Here is a 7926-nt window from a genome sequence, read left to right on the forward strand (position 1 = left end):
ATTTGGCAGATACTTAAATCCAAAACAACTAACAGTGAATGCATATGCATTTCACCAGTGTGTGGGAACTGAACCCACAGCCAGTTGAGCTAAATGAACACCATGTTCTGGTAAAATCACAGCAGAGCTCTGTAAGTAGTCAGTGTTTTGTTACAACCATAAAGTCACTATTACTTCAGTTTCATAACTACAAAAAGAAAGTTTGTCAAGATTTCAGACTGACAAAGCCGTGCTAGAAAGTTTAAACCCTTTTAAAGGTTATTTTGACGCTTGCGTCACTCTTGTGTAGTTAGAAACTTTGGCGTTTCAAGAGAGATTTGAAGGCTGAAGGTTATATAAGGTGTTGTGTAGTATAAAACGTGTGCAGTTCAAACAGGGTTTTGATGGATGTATGGAAAGATAGATAGAATGATGGATAAAACAATAGATGGATAAACAAAAGGAATGGATGAATGTAATGAAAGTTAGAACAATGCATGAATGGATGGATGATAGAATAATGGAGGGATGGATAAATAGAATAATTGATGGATTGAACAATAGATAGAACGATCAATGGATAAACAGAACGACAGAACAATGCATGCATTAATGGATGGATAAATAGAACAATAGAACAGTGGATGGGTGTATGGATGGATGGATGGATGGATAAATAAAACAATAGAACAGTGGATGGATAGATGATGAATGGATAAACAGAACAACAGAACAATGGATGGATGGATGGATGGATGGAATGTAGATAGAATGATAGATGGACTGATGGAGAAATAGGACGATAGTTAGAACAGTGCATGGATGGGTGGTGAATGGATGGATGGAATGATAGATAGAATGATAGAATGACAGATGAATAGATGGATAAATAGAATGATAGAATATACATATGCATGGATGGATGGATGGACAAAGGATAGGATATGCATGGATGGACGGATGGACAAAGGACAGACAGACAGACAGAGACAGAGACAGACAGACACAGACAGACAGACAGACAGACAGATAGATAGATAGATAGATAGATAGATAGTTTTTCATTTCATAGTAGAGCAGCTCAGACATTCTGCTAAACCACTCGTTTGTTGTTCCAATGAGCAAAGAAATTCATATAAGTTTGAAAGTAAATGAAGGGTGAGATGACAGACATTTCAATTTTGGATAAATTACCCTTTTAAAAGACTAGCAAGTCTGGCAGCATAGAAATGCAATAATATAATTCCATTTGGCTGATAAGACTCCACACAGTTTACCACTAAGTACATTAGACACCACATCACAGTTTTCAGAGGTGTGATAACAAAAGCCTGTCAAATTTATTTAGTTTAGCCTCCGAGGTACGAAAGGAAATAAATTTGACTCATCTGGGCTTAAAATAGTGTTCTAATAAATGAGACAGAGTAGAACAAATCTTCCACCTTCACAAGCTGCCAGAGGTCTGGGGCTGTGTGAGTGGGAAGCAGACAGGAAGCCTGGATTCGTTTAGCCAAACCAAAGCTTTTCTCAGGTAAGCAGAAACAGAAACTCCTACACAGACTCTGGACAGACATGAACCTCACAGTACAGCATTCTTCTGTCATACATTAAAGGGGACATATGAAAAACAGCACTGCACTTGCTCTCAAGTAATATAAAAGATTCTGTTAAGTCATTCTTTTGACTCAAATCTTTTTAATCAAGCACTTGATCTATTCCCAGAATGAAGGATTTCGTTACCGATTTGAATGATTCAAACTGTATGATTTGGCCACAACAGTTATCAACTCATTAGATGAAAAAATTATTAATGAATATATTAGTAAATTAGTTGCTATGTGAACCAGATATTATGCAGATAGTCAAAAGACTGGCTGTGTGAGTCTAAAGAAACCATATAAGTTGACCCCTTTAAATACTAGGGTCACCCCTTTAGTCATCTGTCATGTCTTATGTTTAACTAAACAAGCAAACACACACTAGTTCTCTTTCCTTTCTCACTTTGTCAGATCTCATTTGGGTCTTTTCCTGTTCATGAAGCAGAGCCGTTCCCTCTGAAACACACGCATCAATTTAAGTGTCACAGTTGATTTGGAATAGGGAACCAAACCAAATCCCTCAGTCCCTTTAGCTAGAGAGACTGGAGACACCTGTCATGGAGAACAAGAGGCCGGGCAGGTAAAGCAAGCTGCAAAAACCAAACGATCCACCAGTCCTTCTATCCCTGCTGAAACAATGTGACCTCATTAGTATTCGTAAGTATGCACACATTAAATGTGGTTCTAGCACACACATTTTAGTACATTTGGAAAAACACTGAAGCATATAATCTATTTCATATAATCATATATTTAGTTAAGATAGCATCTTATTTTATTTATTTAAGTATCATAGACAATAGAACAATAGATATAATGATAGATATAGAACGAAGGATAGAATTATATAATGACATTAGATAGATAGACAGACAGACAGACAGATAGATAGATAGATAGATAGATAGAATGGCAGACAGATAGACAGAACGAAAGACAGACAGACAGAACAACAGAAAGACAGAAAAGAGAGACAGAAAGGCAGACAGACAGGTACAACAATAGACAAACAGAGAGAAGGAACAACAGACAGATAGAATGACTGACAGACAGTCAGATAGACAGAACTATAGACAGAAAAATAGATAGATGTGATTTCTAAACTCTTTGTCAAAAAAAATTTGCAAAGATTTGCATGTTGATTTTGGACCAATGAGGTTTCACAGTGGGCGGGGCTACACAGTGCAAGTTGTGCACTAACTAGAACACAAACCAAATGATCAACAAAACGCTCTTCTGCTTATCGCTTGCCAAGGCTGGTATTAGGACAAAACCTCAAAAACAACTTGCATAATTTTTGGTTGAGACATGGTGTAAGCAAAATTCAAGATTAGTTATTTAATTGGCCTACGATTAAGAATAAGCCTGAGGCTAAACTAAACTGAGAGTAATATATCTGTTTGTGCAGCAGGGTCTACAGTATTCTGGTGCGATGCATTGGTTGGATCAGTGACAGTGCCATATTGAGTTTAATTAATATTGAAAGCACAGCAGGAGTGAGAGAGGCCAGGATCGGCCGGCTGCCACTGTGAACAGTAATGAATGTTTGGAAAGGTTAGAGAGTTTCAAAGGTTCTTAATGTGGTACCACTAAATCGACTGAATCAAACAATCCGGAGGTAAGATTGAGTGGATTTTCTCACAGAGCGTTTTATCAGAGGAACCAGATAACCGGAGGCCATCATTTCTTGCCCAGGACCGGCAGCGCTCTCATTAATCACATTCACACTCAAATAATAACGTGTTTTATTGATATGCAAATAGATTCATGGTTCTAATGCTACATTTGAATAATGATTCATTACTAATGGTAACAAATTTTCCCACGCAATCAGAGAAAGAGTCTTGATAAAGTTTCAGTTGAGAACTACAGAAAGAAAACATGATTGTTGGTGGAAGTATGGATTTACTTCAGCGACTCTATTAGTATTCTGCTAGAGCTCTGTCTGCCATAGAAAGAGAGAGACAGACAGTTATGAGGGAGGAGGGAGTTGAGAAAAGAGCAAGAGAAAGAGAGAGAGAAGGACGCAGACAGCCTAACAGGTATTCTAAAAGAGCAAACGAAGCTGTGACGCCAGACAGGAGCTTCACTATAATAAGGACGAGTAATCGATGCTGGCATTGAACAACATTAAAATCAAGATGCAGAGATTTAATTTGTCTGTATGCTAATCCACTGCATTAGTCTAGCCGAGTTCAGCATTTGAAATTATTAAGGATGTTGGCAGACTAAAATATTTACCTACAAAAAATATGAGATTAATCATTAAAGGAATAGTTCACCCAAAAATGAAAATTTGCTGAAAATGTACTCACCCTCATGCCATCCAAGATGAGTTTATTTTTTAATTGCAACAGATTTGTAGAAATTTACCGTTACATCACATACATACATTCAGCAATGGATCCTTTGCAGTGAATGGGTGCCGTCAGAATGAGAGTCCAAACAGCTGATAAAAACATCACAGTAATCCACAAGTAATCCACACCACTCCAGTCCAGCAATTAAAGAACCGCTAGAGCGCCAAAAGTTATATAGTGCTGCTTTAATGTCTTGTGAAGTGAAAAGCTGTGTTTTTGAAAGAAACAAATGGAAACTTTGCCTTTGGCTAAAATACAAGTCCTGTATCCATAATATTGCTTTCTCCAGTGAAAAAAGTATGCACAGAAGTTTACAACTGAAAACAGTCGGTGTGTTTTTTACAAACACGCAGCTTTTGGATTCACAAGATGGTAATTGATGCCAAACTTCTGTGCATACTTTTTTGCAACAATCTTAATTAATTATTTGTTTCTTTCAAACACACAGCTTTTCACTTCACAAGACATTAACTGATGGACTGGAGTGGCGAGGATTACTTGAGGATTATTGTGATGTTTTTATCAGCTGTTTGGGCTCTCAATCTGACAGCACCCATTCACTACATTTCTCCAAATCTGTTCCCATGACGAAACAAACTCATCTACATCTTAGATGGCATGAGGGCGAGTAAATGTTCAGCCAATTTTCATTTTTGTGTGAACTATTCCTTTAAAGGTGTTAAACATTTAATTAATTACATACATTATGTTAGCCATGAAAATGATCTTTTAACAGTATATGTTGAATGCACTAGGATTAAAATACTCTATATTTTTTTACATGTTAAGGAAAAAATAAGCATTATTATTAAAAATCAATGAAGTAATTATTTATGTTTTGCTAAAGAAAAAAAATGATGTGGTTTTGTTGAGTTTCTTTCATTTGCAATTTATTAAATTCCTCTTTCCAATATTCCAATATTTATTTTCATTACATTTCAATGGCTGATAATGTTTTGACAGATCAGATGAAAAAGACATATTTTAAGGGAAAAAATAAACATAATTAGTCAAAATCAATGATGCAATTATTTATGTTTTGCCACAAAACTTTCTTGTGGTTCTGTCGAGTTTATTTGAATTGCAATCAATTCAATTTCTCTTTGTCATTTTAATTCACCATCCTGTGGAGTGTGGCCAATTTAAATAAAAGATTTCATGAACTGAAAGGCAGACAATTTGAAATTCTCAATCTGAAGTTCTAGGGAAAGACAAAAGACAGCCATTACATGTGATGTCCCAGCAAAAACTGCCAATTGCACCTCCTGCAAAACTTCCTTGCCGATTTCATGCTCGACGATTCAATCTGATATCATACGGTGTCCTTATTCTGTCACAATAAAGGGAAATACAAAGCAGCTGCTGCTGTACAAAATGTTCTAGCAAAGACCTCGAATGACCCACAACCCGGTGTTGAGGATGTGGAATCAGACAGATCAATACAAACATCAGAGGCTTTAGACATTAGGAAGTCAAGAGAATAACACAGATGAGCCGCTACCATCACTTCTGCAGGAGGAACGCGGGGAAATCAGCATAATAACATGGCAGTAATCTCAAAGCAGTGATTCAAGACAACAAGGACAACAATCTGGAGCTGCGCTACAATAACGCTACAGCCCGGCAACATCGTTTCAAGTGCTTGTCGACTTGGACGACAAAACATTAAGCTCGCTTATCAAATTCATTGCTTTCCCCCACTCTACATTCTCAAGTTTAATTTCTGCATCTTCACTTATACATTTCCCAGATGGTTTGAGATGAAAGATTATTCCAGCAGGCTGAGTGTTACTTATGTAAATTCTCTCATTAAAGACACCCCCAGATGACAGACCTCACCTCTGTCTCACACAAGAGAGAGTGCAAGAAAACAGCCGACGAGAAACCAGCGCTTAGTGTCTTTTCTAGCCTCTTCAACATCTATAAATTGTTGTCCTCAATTTCAATAATCTTAAGTCAAATGGGGTGAGCGTTATGTAAAGCATATCCTGAGCTGAGCTGTGCATTACGGTTATGATGATTGCAGTTTATACACAAGCTGGCCATCTTTATTTCTCACATGTATCTCTCAGGTAAGTCTATAAGGGGTTTTAGCCCACTTTTATTGTTCACCATTTGAAAAAACAAAGTCTGATTGCTTAGAAAAGTAGAATCACATTTAGTTAATGTTGACAAAAAATGTACACTTCTGAACAAGAAGTCACAGATTTAAGGTCTGCTGCAGCACAAATAATATGGGCAAGTTTAATACACAAGAATAAAGGTTTATTTTTATTTGAAGGTTTTAGATAAGTGTTAAGTTTTTTTATGGTTAAATCATTTGGTTATGAATAACAAATAATTTTCTCATATTGTAAGTATGATTAGAATGAAATATTGTGGAATTATGAGAAAGTATGAGTCTAAATATTTAGCATTTTAAAATGCCATTCAAAGTGATCACAGTTACTCAAACTCATTCTCTCATCTGGAGTTCCAGCGGATTTGACTTTAGCCTGTCAGTGTGTGCTTTGCTTTTGGCCGTCTGTCAGGAGCCTGACGAACAGCATATTGACACTTGATGAATCAGTGAGTTTAGTGCTGCTGTGTAGCTGCTTGTCATTCTGTGTCTCCGAGCAGCTTCTTTCATCTTTCCTTCAGAGCCCAGCATGTTATGTAATATGGAGATGCGGGCGAAAGGGCAGAACTGAAGATGCTGGTACCTAGTCCAGTACGGCAATATCTCAGGAACATCAGCGAGGACGAAAATAGACAGAAGGAGAGAGAGATCAAGACAAAAGAAGAGAGAAAATGGAAAAAGCTGCATGGTTCAGGTACTGAAAACTCAACAGCTCACTTGACGCACTGTCAGTCACTAGAATTGTGTTCTCTGATCCAGCTCTACAGATAAAACCAAAACAACCAGCACTGGGGAGATTAACAAAAGGGTGTTTGTTACTGATTACAAATTACATGAAGAAAATTGTTGTAAGTAATGTAATCTATTAGATTACACATTTTAGGTAATGTATTCGGACTACTTTTTGATTACTTTTGAATAGGATTATTTTGTACCATATTCACATCAGATAATATTTTATAGAAAAAAAAACTAGAATATATATAGGAAAAATCTATATAAAAAAATAGAAAACACATATAAAATTATAAAGAAAGAAAATATATTCCATTTTTATCATGAGTTGATGAAAAGCTAATACTCTAGCTATCTATACTTTTATGTGTATACTATATAAATATATGTAAAAAAAAAAACGAATTAAATCAAACAATCAAAATAAAACACATCATAACTAAAAAATAAATATTACCTGCATGTCATGTGACCATTAACCACCATCAGTTAATTATGAATAATTTACTGCAAGTGTGAATATTTTGTAATAATTTAATCAATAAAAAATAACTGTAGTCTAAAAATTAGTATTTTAAAATGTAATACAATGTTATTACAGCCAGGGATATGCAAGACTACACATTATGTATATATATATACAGTATCTCACAGAAGTGAGTAGACCCTTCACATTTTTGTAAATATTGTATTATATCTTTTCATGTGACAACACTGAAGAAATGACACTTTGCTACAATGTAAAGTAGTGTGTGTACAGCTTGTATAACAGTGTAAATTTGCTGTCCCCTCAAAATAACTCAACACACAGCCATTAATGTCTAAACCGCTGGCCACAAAAGTGAGTACACCCCTAAGTGAAAATGTCCAAATTGGGCCCAAATGTCAATATTTTGTGTGGCCACCATTATTTTCCAGCACTGCCTTAACCCTCTTGGGCATGGAGTTCACCAGAGCTTCACAGGTTGCCACTGGAGTCCTCTTCCAGTCTGGAAGGAGCTGGTGGATGTTAGAGACCTTGCGCTCCGCCACCTTCCGTTTGAGGATGCCCATGCTTGGCCAATCCATCACCTTTACCCTCAGCTTCTTTAGCAAGGCAGTGGTCGTCTTGGAGGTGTGTTTGGGGTCGTTATCA

The sequence above is a fragment of the Sinocyclocheilus anshuiensis genome, unplaced genomic scaffold (genome assembly GCF_001515605.1).
Source record: "Sinocyclocheilus anshuiensis isolate Anshui unplaced genomic scaffold, SAMN03320099.WGS_v1.1 scaffold546, whole genome shotgun sequence".
Lineage (NCBI taxonomy): Eukaryota > Metazoa > Chordata > Actinopteri > Cypriniformes > Cyprinidae > Sinocyclocheilus > Sinocyclocheilus anshuiensis.